Raw genomic sequence first — 13344 nt, forward strand, 5'->3', positions numbered from 1 at the left:
TCAGTAACTGAATTATTGATATTATGTATAAAATGATCAACTATATACATAATAGCAATTATATATATATGCAATTACTGAGAGACACAGCGCTTCTGAATACAATAGTCCCTCCTCCCTTATCTGCAGAGACCCCTAGTGGATGTCAAAACCATGAATAGTACAGAACCCTCATATACTATGTTTTTCCTATACATACATCTCTACGATAAGTTTAATTTATAAATTAGGCACAGTAAGAAATTTAAAATATCTAATAATAAAATTAAACAATTATAACAATATACTCTAATAAAAGTTATGTGATTGTGGTATCTCTCTCTCTGATAACTGATTTGATAACCAAGACAGTTACTAAGTGACTAACAGAAAGGGTGACTCACTGGACATAGGGATGATGTACATCCCGGGTGGGATGGAGCTGGATGGTGCAAGATTTTATCACAATACTCTAAATGGCCCACAATTTAATATTTATGAATTGCTTATTTTTAGAACTTTCTATTTAATGTTTCCTGACCAAAGTTGACCATTGGGAACTAAATCCTTGAAATCTTGGTAAGTGAAACTATGGATGGAGGTGGCAGGGGAGGTACTGATATAAATTTACATATGCCCGGCTGGTGTGGCTCAGTGGTTGAGCATCGACCCGTGGACCGGACCGAGAGGTCACAAGTTCAATTCCCGGTCAGGGCACATGCCCAGGTTGTGGGCCCGATCCCCAGTGAGGGTCATGCAGGAGGCAGCCAATCAATGGTCTCTCTCATCAATGTTTCTACCTCTCTCTCCTTCTCCCTTCCTCTCTCTCTAAAAATCAATATTGAAAAAAATTTTTTTTTAATTTTACATATACATATTCTGTTATTTGCCTTTCCTTATAGGACAAGTGTTAATATCTGGAGAAATATTTGGTTTTTATACCTGGGGTAGTTGTATTACTCATATGTAGTGAGTAAAGACCATGGATGCTGCTAAAATTTCTGAATATCCTACAATGCACAGGGCATCATACCACAATAAAACTGGTTCACAAACTCAATAACATCCAGGTTGAGATACCCTATCTCTCCTAGCTAATATTCATAGTGTACCATCCTTTAAAATTGAGACTCGTCTGACAATAATTTTAGCATTTTCTTTCCCAGCACAACGTTAAACTTCAACATGTTTTGCTTACTATTTATGAGTGATTTCCCCACAGATACTACTGCATCTGGTCCCATTTGTTTTTCAGCATCAAACCAAATACAACAATTTAAGCAACCAGTGACTTCTGAATACAAGTACTAAAAAATATGATTGAGACTGTGTCTCCAGATTTAAAACAATATAACTTATTTCCATATTAACCATAGTATACATGTAGATATACCCTTGGGTATTGGGTAAAATTTTTATGGGATTACTTTTCTTCTAGAAAGTTTTATCTTTTATATATGAGTGTGTGGGTGTTTATATATATGACATATACAATTCTATGTAATTTTTTGTGCAGTTTTAAAATGATCATAAAGCCAATAAAATTTTAACAATTATACTGATTTTTTTTTAAATCCTCACCCAAGGATATTTTTCTATTTATTTTCAGACAGAATGAAAGGGAGAGATGGAAACATCGATGTAAGAGAGATACATCAATTGGCTGCCTCCTGCATGACCCCGACCAGGGCTGGGGACCGAACCGCAACCGAGGTACGTGCCCTTAATCAGATTTGAACCCATCACTCTTTAGTCCTAAGGCTGACCCTCTAACTGCTGAGCCAGACTGGCCAGGGCTATACTGATTTTTAAACCTGATTATTATCAATAGCTTTGAAGTCCTACATTAGTCCTCATGGATCTCACTTTTCTCACTACTCCTGGATAGAACAGCTCTCCTGAAATAAACATGCATAAACACTTGTTATTCCTTATCAGTTATATATCTATATCTAGATATAGATATATACATATATGTATGTACATATATTCATAAGCCATACTTTGTTTAATTTGTCATGTTTTGAAATTATAATATAACTGGAGAAACATTATAGTTATTTTTCAGTAACTTGTTTTTCTTGTCCAAAAATATCTATGAAATACTTTCATCCTTGTTCTTGGTATATCTGGAGTTCATTTTTGTATAATTTTTCACTATACAAAAATTCTACAATGGTCACTTGGGTTGTTTTCATATTTATTTATAATACAAACAATAATACTATGAACAGTCTGTAATTTATATCGGATATATGCTTTTCTCTAGAATAGTGATCTTTAAACAATATTTTCTTGAATATTCCTAAAATAATTGTAAAAACTATGCCTCCTTCATATATATTTCTCATACATATTTTGGCCTTTGTCTATAGTTCCTGGCTCACAACTTCCAAAATCTTTGGAATTCCTTGAGCAATAAGAGAATAGAGCATCTTTTGTTATAATATTCCATCTCTTATCCTCAGTTTGTGAAATCCCATCAGAGCCATAAAAGTAAGAGAGATGTCTTGTTATTCAAAACAAGCCTCTTTCCCCCCACAACTAGGTTTATGTTAATGAGGCAACTTTTGAAAAGCACCTAACAATGGGGAGGTGTTTGCCAGGAGAACCAACAAAGTAGAATAAGCCAGTCAGAGAAACACAAGTACTATACAATTTCACTCGTATGTGGAATCTAATGAACAACAGGAACTAACAAGCAAAATAGAGACAGACTCATAGCTAGAGAGCAGGCTGAGAGCTGTAGGTGAGAGAGTTGGGGCGGCTGGTTAAAAACAGTGAGGGGAGTAAGCAAAAGAAGAACTCATAGACAGACAACAGTGTGATGATTAACAGATGGGAAGTGCAGGGTAGAAGAGGGTAAAGGAGATAAATGGTGAAGGAAGGAGACTTGATTTGTGGTGTGAACACACTATACAATATATAGATGACGTGTTAGAGAATTGTACACTTGAAACCTATATAATTTTGTTAACCCAGGTCACCTTAGTAAATTCGACAAATATATATATATATGGATCATCTGAGGCTTATACATGGTAATAAGCTTATCAATCACTCTTCTGTCACTAACTTGATGAGAATGTGTCTCTGTGTGTTTTATATTTACCTATTTATTAGCTCTTAAATTAATTTCCCTTTAAGGTTCCCTGTAGAAAATGGAGTGTGGGGGATTATGGGATGGGAATAGGTCCTTACATCCCTTACATACCTTCAGGGCTGATTTTGCCAGGTAATTCTGAGAAGTCACCAAGAGAAAGTAGAACAATAAAGCTCGGTTCCCTTTCAAATTTTAATTTACAAATAAAATCCTGAAAAATTGCATTTTTATGACACACATTTATAAAAAATATTTTATTTATTTTTTGTATTGGCTGAGCCATTTAAAACCTCCATAAGGAAGTTCTCATTTATTCCCAAAGCTGAATTATAATGTGAATATTGTTTATTCTGATTCCAACCTGACTCCACTTTACTTCAACAGTTTTTATAACATATAAATAGCTCTAAGTATCCAGTACTTAATTACAGTTTCAACCAAAGGAGTTCCTTAAAAATGTAACATGGTTCCAGATTATAGTCATATTAATACTTGACTAAGACTGTGATTTGCCTAAAGTGAGCAGAAACATATTGTGGTGAGAATCAGCCTCATCTGTAGTAGGAACAGACTATGTTGTAAATTTTGAAGGATGCTAGAATGCCTTTCTCACACAATAGATCTTGCAATTACATTGACCATGGCATTTATTTGCTGCTCACTCCATTTACTTAAGGCAGTAAATACCTTGTCAAAGACAAATGTCATCAGGAAGAGTTGAAACATTGAAGTAAGACTATTCTATAGCAACTCATTGCATGTTAATCTATGCAGTATCTTTATCCAATTGAATGGGAGTCTGAGTTGTTACATACAAAAACAATGACACAAATGTCTGGAGGTTGGAGCTATTAGTACAGGAGAGCTGTCAGCATATGTTCAGAAAATTCCACAGTTGGGGGATTTGAGCTGCCAAGAAGCAGAATAAGAAGTCCAAAAATATGACTCAGTGTACACAGAATAACAACTTCTAAGTTCAATAAGTTCCAATCCTGTATACAATTATTTATACAGAATATTTTAAGTGTTCTACCTTATCACTTGAGCACAGTAAGAGCCCTCTGATTATTATTTATTTAAAATGCCTAGGTTGTCTTCTTTCATCATTAGATTAAAAAGACAACCATTGAGAGGATGGTGTCCCTGCTCAAGATGCTAATGCACTGATGTTTTCTTTATTGCTCTGGGAAATAGTGGCATTTCATGTTATTATCTTGAGTTCCTCTGTATCTGTTTAGCACTAACAATTTATTCCATAATATAATACAACAATAAAAACAAAGTGGTGACCAGCTTTACATCCAAAGCCAATTCCAACTTCGAAACTAAATAAAGTATTGTCATAAGTGAATGCATGTAACTGGTTTTCAAAATGCAACCTCTTCAGTTATTCAGGCTTTGGTTATATAGGCCATACATTATGGAGATTTGCCTGCTGTTTTTTAGCATCACCACTCGACTTTGGCCTCAGAAAGAGAGAAGAGAAAGAAGCCATGACAACCAATTCTACTACCAGGAATCAATTCTTGTACTAACTGATGCTATAGAGAGAAGATGGCAGTGCTTTGCTGAAACAAGAATCGTGGTTCCTAGCAGAATTTATTAACCCACAGTAAATACCTGTTTTATCAGAACCAAGAAATGACACAGAGTTGAAATGTCTATACATTTATAAATATATATTAACAAAAAAAATTATTTTATTTTATTTTTTTTCATTTTTTGTTCAGATAGAGTGGGAGGGAGAGAGAGGCAGAGAGAGAGAGAGAGAGAGAGAGAAACATCGATGTATATACCCATTATATGTATATATGTGTGTATATATATGTAAATCTTTACAATGTCTCTTCATGATTTTTCTTTTTACATTTAAGGTACAAAGTTCTTTCATTGTCCAAAATCATAATACACAACACAGGACTCCCATACATATATATGTATGTTATAAAAACAAAAATTCCATGAAGTAATATTTACCTTTATTATGTGTTATGCTTCGATACTTCTTTGTCTATGCATATTTCATATTTTAAAAACTTATGAAGTCCAAATAAATTGATGTAATAACCTAGCAATTAATCTAAATCAGGTTGAAATAAATGGGTTGTTTGACTTGACAGGTTATCCTGACATTGCATATGTCTAGGTAACTGTGAATTGTGCATATCAAATTCCCTACCCCTAGTAGCACACCTAGATTGCTATTGAAGGGGTTAATATCCTTTTATTTTTTTTATTTTTTTATTTTTTATTTTTATCCTCACCCGAGGACATTTTTCCATTCTTTGTTCAGATAGAGCAGGAGGGAGAGAGAGGAAGAGAGAGAAAGAGAAACATTGACGTGAAAGGGACACATTGAGTGGCTGCCACCCGCACGACCAACCAGGGCCGGGGACAAACTGCAACCGAGGTACGCGCCCTTAGCGGGAACCGAACCCGGGTCTCTCCGGACCACAGGCCGACGCTCTAACCGCTGAGCCAAACCGGCCAGGGCTCCTTTTAAAGGGTAAAGGTGAAAGCTTGCAAAAGGTGAAAACTGTGAAAAATGCATTGCTTACATGACCTTTGCTCAGCCTTCTGTTAAGTACAGATTGCCTGTAAGGCCAGAAACCACCCAGCAGACGCAGGATGTGCTACCAGACCAGTCCAATTGCAAATTTCATGAAGTAATATTTCCTGAAGTGGACAATGGGCCGTGCAGAGTACGGCAGCAGGAACTTATAGAAGCTAGAAACAGGGAACATAACCTACACCTCAACTGTGATTTGGGGCTGACTCCATTTTCGGACTTAGCCCGCCTGCACCCAGGCACATGCAATCAAGTCGTTTTGCTCTACATTGGCCTTGTGTTGTGGATGTGATCTCCCGCTGGCTCAGACCTCTTCGTTATTATATACTTTTTAAATCATATTAACTAATTTCATAATATGCTATTATGTCATACTTAAACTACTAGAGGAAGTGGAATTCATTTGAAAAATTCAAGATCTCTCCTATTAAAAATTTGCTAAGTCTTTCTGTAGTCCTGAACTCTAATGATACAATTCTAATAAAAGTAATATGAAAGCCTTTTCTAGTTTTCCTAGAGCAAGTGAAGTGGATTTCCAAGCATTTATGGAAACTGACACTGAACTGGAAATAAAAAAGAACCAGGGGTGGGGAGAGGGAAGAGAGAAGCAATCCAAACAAACTTCAGTACCTCAAATAATTTTATTGCTTTCTTCACTATATTTATTTTTAACGGGTGGTACTCTGACTAGTGGGGGAAGGTAAAAAAAAAAAAAATAGAGTATGAATGAAAACAAATACAAGAGAGTGAGATAGAGCCTTATAAATTTATCATTGAAATAGCTTTGAGTTTAAGATAAATTCTGGCTTGAAAGCTCATGAGTTCAGATACCACGCCTGTGTAACTTACCTTGGCAACTGTAGTCTGTACCATGGAGCGTGGGAGCATAAAAATCCTTCATAAATATTCATTGCATGAGTGTACAAATTGATGTGTGATTTTTGTATGTTTGTAAGTATTAAATATTTCGCAATGTTGTCTTCTGCACACATCATGCACTTAATACATATTTTTGAATGATGATCTTTCTGCCTGCTTTACGCAGCTTTCACAGACCGGTAACTTTCACTAGAACATTCAATGACTTAAAACAAAATTTCATCGCGATGATGACCATGCATAAAAAAATTCCACATTAGTCTGAATTTCACATATTTTTCTCTGTTGTCAAATGCTGCACCTCAAAATTTACTTTTGAACATACATAATAAGACAGTGGTTAAGGTTTTGGCTTCTATCACACTTTTAAAATAGTAAAAGAAACTAGGTTTTTACCACCATCATTATATATATGGACCCCAGTATAAAACCCCATTATTTGAAGTCTTTTAAAGTTCTAAATCTACACTAAAAAATTACAGTGTCTTCCCTTATAAAAGAGATTTTGTTGTTGTTGTTGTTGTTCAGATAGAGTGGGGGGCAGAGTGAGGAAGAGAGAGAGAGAGAAACATCGACGTGAAAGGGACACATCGAGTGGCTGCCTCCTGCGTGACCCAACCAGGGCCAGGAACAAACTGTAACTGAGGTACATGCCCTTAGCGGGAACTGAACCCGGGTCTCTCTGGACCACAGGCCAATGCTCTAACCGCTGAGCCAAACTGGCCAGGGCTAAAAGAGATTTTTAAGCAATTATTCAGAGGCTGCTATTTAATCTAACATGGATTCCACCCCCAAACCATAGGATCAAGTCATTTGCTCCTCAGGCCCAGACTATTGTAAATAGAATGAATTCAACCATCCCTTTGTGTGCAGGAAGCAGGAAGTGACCATAATAGAAAGATTTGAAGTGATCCCCATTATCTGCTAACTAGTAAATTATTTCCCAGGTCAAACTATATATATTGCATAAAACTTAAAACAATAAAGTTATTCTTTCGTTAGCGTTAGACAGTAATACTACTTAAATAACTATCATGTGTCAGGAACTTCCAGATATTTTTAAATGATCTTTGTTGAGATATAGACTTTTATTTCATGCAGTTTTATTTATCATGCCGTTTGATGAGTCTTGATTAATGTGTACACCTGTGTAACCATTACACCAAAGAAGACATAGACTATTTCTATCACCCCAAAATTTCCTCCCTGGCTCAGTGCTGTCAATCTCCACACCCTCTACTACAAACAAGTAGTAATATTATTTCCATCTCTGTAGATTAATTTTGCTTTTTTTAAAACTTTATATTAATGGGATGTATCTTAGCAATTGCTCTTTTATTGTATTTGCTGAGTAGTATTATATTGTTTGAATATGCCATAACATTTTTATCTATCCAGTTGTTGACAGACATACAGATTGTTCTAGTTGGAGTGTTTTTTTTTTTATAGGTGCTAATATAATTTTTGTCCAAGTAATAAGAGTTTTGTGGATATATTTTCAGTTCTTTAATTAAATACTAAGGAGCTGAATTTCTGGATCATAGATTAGGTTTATATTAACTTCATAAGAAAATGCCAAAATATTTTTCCCCACGTTGGTTATAACATCACTACCCAATCCCAGCTGTATATGAGGGTACCATTTACTAGATATATCCATATTGATATTTGGTATTATCAGTCCTTTTTTTTTTTTTTCATTTGATGGTCTGTGAAGTAATAATACCTTCACATAGTGTTTTAAATTACAGTTTCTCTAATATTAAATGATATTGAGTAACTATAGATGTATCTAATTTCCTTGAACATATCTTTTGTGAAAAATGTATTCAAATTTTTTGAATTTTCTTCAATATATTTATTTAACAGTTTATTGAAATATTTAAAGGAAAAATATGCACTTTTAAAAGCTTAAACTGTTGAAGTCAGTCAAACCTGATACCTCGTCCTTCCCCTCGCCTTCAGACTCCTTAGCAGTTGCTAAGGACACTAGGTAATTAAGCAGCTCACTTTCTAACACACTGAAGGAATGCAGTAATCACCAATAATGCAAATAGGAGGTTTAAATTTGTTAAAGTCTTTTAAAGTTATTAACATAAAATACACGTTTGTTTGCCTGGGTTTAAAAAAATAAGTTCATAGTGTTTATCTCTGTTACAAAATTTGTGAAGAAAATGGCTTGGGTAATAATTAACTTTAAAATCTCACAGAGTTTTTAAGAACTGATAGATGTAACTAAAATGAAGGGTTTTCTATAAAGCTTTTCAGTCATAATTATATAGATGCTTAAGCATAGCTTTCCAAAGTCTTTGGTAACTTAAAACTTTAGAGTATTACTAAGTTAAATAATAAAAATTATTAAATGTCTAGGTATTTTGAAATAACAGAATACTAACTCATTAATTGATTTAAGTTTACCTAATTTTGGCTTTTTATTACAGAATAGCTAGAAAATAAATTTGGATCTGTTGATGAATATCTCTTGTATATTATTTGAAGTGTATCTCTTGAAATTGTAAGGGTGTTTGCCAATGAAAAAAACTGTTTCTAGAAGTTATGAACTGTACTCATAAATTTGCCAATCTACAAAATGTTAGTTACTTACTTTTATTTGTCACTAAAAATTAAGGTTTCTAAAAGTTAAGAATTCTAATTAGCTTGGAAAGAAATTGTATGGTTTGGTAATAGAAGGTATAAAGCATGGAGATAGTTGTTGAAAGAAAAGGAAGAAAATGAGTTGTTCTAAAGCAGGTTATTTCTGAATGGATAAGACAAAGCAAACTAAAAGTGTCTAGAAAAGTTGTAGAAAGTTTGTAAAGAGAAATCTTAAGAGGAAATTACATAGCTAAGGTGAATAATGAAGTTAATTAAGTAAGTGAATTTAAAGATCAAAAGTAAGCTAATACAGAATTGGAGTTTAGGTCTTTTCCACTTTTTTTTTTAGAAGAACAAGAATTTTCCTCTTGCTTTCCATATATAAGGAGACTTACTTTTTTAAAAGCAATTTGGTGAATTATGTATTTTTCTCCCTACCTGGTCCCTCCAGAATTTGGTAACTCTTAATTAGTGAGTATTATTATTTCCATGGCAATATGTTTGTTTCATGAATCGAATAAGAACCTGATCTCTTTATCATAGAACATATAAAACCAGTTTCCAAGTGTGGTTTTATTAACCAGGACTTTAACTGGAATGTTATGTTTGAGAGAGACACGCTTAGACTCTGGATGTCACCAGAAAGACTTAAGAAATGGCCCTGGCCAGTTTGGCTCAGCGGTTAGAGTGTCGGCCTGCGGTCCGGAGAGACCCGGGTTCGGTTCCCGCTAAGGGCATGTACTTCGGTTGCAGTTTGTCCCCGGCCCTGGTTGGTCATGCGGGTGGCAGCCACTCGATGTGTCCCTTCACGTCGATGTTTCTCTCTCTCTCTCCCTTCCTCTCTCTCCCTCCCACTCTATCTGTACAGAAAATGGAAAAATACCCTCGGGTGAGGATTAAAAAAAAAAAAAAAAAAGAAATGAAGATTGACTTTGAAAGACAATAAACGCCCCCTGGGGAAATGGTCTGGTACCTTGCTTATTCACATGGTTCATGGAAGTCTTTCTGGGAAAGGAGGGAGAGGTGCTTTCCTAGAAGATGGCAAAGAACAAACCTCAAAACACTTTGAGGACCTCAAGACTGGAGGAATTTACCCACACCTATAGGTATTGCAGGCAAAGCCAGATGGCAACCATGTAGTTTGGCTTCTTCACCCTGAAGGGCTAAAGTTCAATCTAGAGATCCCTTATAAGATTACAGCAAAGTAAATTTAAGAAAGCCTAAATAATAAATTGTTATTCTTGTTGTATTTATGAAAATAATCAGACCAAATTGAAACTGGACTTCAATGCAGTAAATCAATTGCTCTTGCTTTGGCACTTTGATAAAAATAAGGGTGTTTTCAATGGAGTACTATGCAGCGGTAAGAAAGAAAGATCTCTTATCCTTTGAGACGACATGGAGGGACCTGGAAAGTATTATCCTAAGTGAAACAAGCCAAGCAGAAAAAGACAAATACCACATGATCTCACTTATATACGGAATATAATGAACATAACAGTCTGAGGAATACAGTAGACCCAGACACATGGAAGTAGGGCACAGACTGACATCCCTCAGAAGAGGGGATGGGGGGTGGGGGGGTGGGAAGAGATAAACCACAGAACTTATATGCATGTATGCATGACCAATGGACATGGACAACTAAGCCGGGGACAGGGTGGGGGGGGGTAGGGTGGGGGGTGCCAATGGGGTAAAAAGGTAAAATATCTGTAACAAAAAAATAAATAAAAATTCATATTAAAAAAAAATAATAATAAGGGTGTTTTTTTGGGGGGAATTTCTGTTGCACTAGACTAGACTCTATAATACACAGTTTTGAATATTAGACTAGTTCAGTTAATTGTCTTTAAAGTTTTATTTTTCACCTATAAATTGAACTGGGTCCTGAATTTTTCTAGTTTTCTTAAATATGTGGCTAAAACCCTCCAAACTAATGTTTCATTTTTCTTTTATCCTTTGACTTGGAATTATTGAGAACTAAAACTTTTTCCTTCTATCGACCATTTGTCATAACTCTTGTCATTCTAGCTTTTGCCCCAATAATGTTGAGATTTGTAATACAGTTTGTCTCCACCCGGCTACAAGCCCTACTCATAATCAGAGAATACCACCCTTAGATACTATCACAAACTTCTTGCATGCCCAGGCCTCACTGTCCCTCTGACAGAGAGCAAAGATCTTTTGGCTCTGAAGGAAAACATTGCCCCTCTTCAGTAGGAAGCAACTACAGAAGAAACCCTGGGCCCCTTTTCCCTGAAAGAATTCAGAGCCAAGGTCTTTGAGCGGGGAATGTAGTAGGCAGTTAGACAGACAAAATCAGAGCAAGGTCAATAGGCCAGATACAGAAGGTCACTAAGGCAAAAATCCCAGGTGCATAGCAATGGGTAAAACTGGAAAAACAAGGACCTCACACCCAGGGTGACCTTTCCTCCCCTAGTGAATTGCTGGTCATGCAGTTATGAACCCTTCCCTGACCTTTCCACTCCTGGCATTTTGCTTGGACCACGCTTACAGAGGAAACAAACAAAGGAGGCGGAGAATAGCGCGTAAGCATTAAGCCCCAAGGACAGTGAGCTTCTGACCAACATTAAATACATCTAGGCCTCAGTTATGTTTCAGCTCCAGGCTCAGTAAAGCAGAAAAACCAGACAAGGGATACCAGCCACATTAACTGAAGATCCCAAAGAGAATACGACCCCCGGGATACGAACGAAAAGGACCTGTGGATGAGAATTAATGATACATTACAGAGAGAAGTCCCAAACTCAATAAGGGAAATACAGATAGAGAAAGTAGTAAAAAGAGAGGCACATAGGCCGATGGTGGAGTGGAGCAGTGACTCTGATGATGAATGAAGCATGGGAGCTCTTCTTGATTTTTCAAAACCAGTTGTTATTTCCCCACAGGAGCCCTGGGTACAATTGACAGTGGAAAACAAATTGATTGATTTCTTAGTTGACACTGGAGTCACTTATTCAATTTTATATACAAAGATGACTAAAAGAAGTCAGGAAACCATCCAGGTAGCAGGAGTTAGCAGACAGATGAAACAAAAGGCCTTTCTCCAACTCCTAGAGTGTCAATTAGGAGATTTTAAATTGTCACACTATTTCCTCTATATGCTAGAATGCCCAATACCCTTGCTGGGACAAGATTTGTTATGCAAGCTGAATGTTCAGGTAACTTTCTCACCAGAAAAACAACAGCTCCATTTACAGGTTCTTCCAAAGCATGCATTATAGTTCCAGATGCTCTTAGCCTATCTGGGTGGAACAGAGGGAGAATTGTTCCCACCAGAGAGCTATGAAAGAGTGCACTTATCCATCTGAGAAACTTTTTCCCCCCTTTCCAACCTGGGGACAAAGTTCCTTTGAAGACCTGGAAAAATCAGAGACCTGAACACCAGTTGGCTGAAAAGTAAACAGGTCCATATGATGTACTACTGACAACTCATATCTCTCTAAATCTTGCAGGGGTAAAGCCAGGGAGCCACCACACTCAAGTGAAAAGGGCTCTATCTGAAGTGAAAGAATGTGCCACACCCACAGTTGCAACGTAGACTTGTGCTCACATATAAGATCTCAGGTTTCCATTTAAGAAGCAGAACTCCTAGGGATAAATGACTGCATCTAATAGTTGTCTTATTCCTATTTTTATTCCTCCTCTTTACTTATTCATGAATTGACAATGATCTAATCCATATCTCTCAACCCATAGCTTCCTCTGTTCACTTATCTCACTGCTGGATATGCTACCTGAAACCTTGTTTTCGACTACAACATGGAAATCTTCTTGGGTCTCCCATTTACAATTGCACATGAATTCATCCTTGCTGAAATGGAAATCCTTCACCGAAGGACTCATTTCACACCCCACTGTTCGAAGGAACCGGAGATTGGTTTGTAAGTCTGTTCTCATGGATACCTCAATGACTCAGGTCCATACAAGGAAGAATTCTTAAATTAGCTTTAACTGTTCTTTTCTTTGTAGTACTTACCTTTATTATCCTAAAAAATATTCATAGTTTGCCTTTCCTGCATCAAAAAATTATATTTGCTTGAGATGTGTCTTTAAGAGATAGACCTACTTTTAACTCATGAGATTTTGGTTTACAACAGGCTCAAGTTTTTCATTCCCCCAGAAGATTCAGAAGACATCCATATCTTCATAGACATGGCGAAATAATTGACAGTGGGGAATTGTAGCAGGGAATAAA

At 36.2% G+C, this 13344-nt stretch overlaps 1 pseudogene; it reads right to left on the minus strand.

The window, feature by feature from the left end:
- LOC118636103 overlaps window positions 1-13046 on the minus strand; it is a 58009-nt pseudogene extending 44963 nt beyond the window's left edge.
- Window positions 13047-13344: the final 298 nt, after the last annotated feature.

The sequence above is a fragment of the Molossus molossus genome, unplaced genomic scaffold (assembly GCF_014108415.1).
Source record: "Molossus molossus isolate mMolMol1 unplaced genomic scaffold, mMolMol1.p scaffold_m16_p_2, whole genome shotgun sequence".
NCBI lineage: Eukaryota > Metazoa > Chordata > Mammalia > Chiroptera > Molossidae > Molossus > Molossus molossus.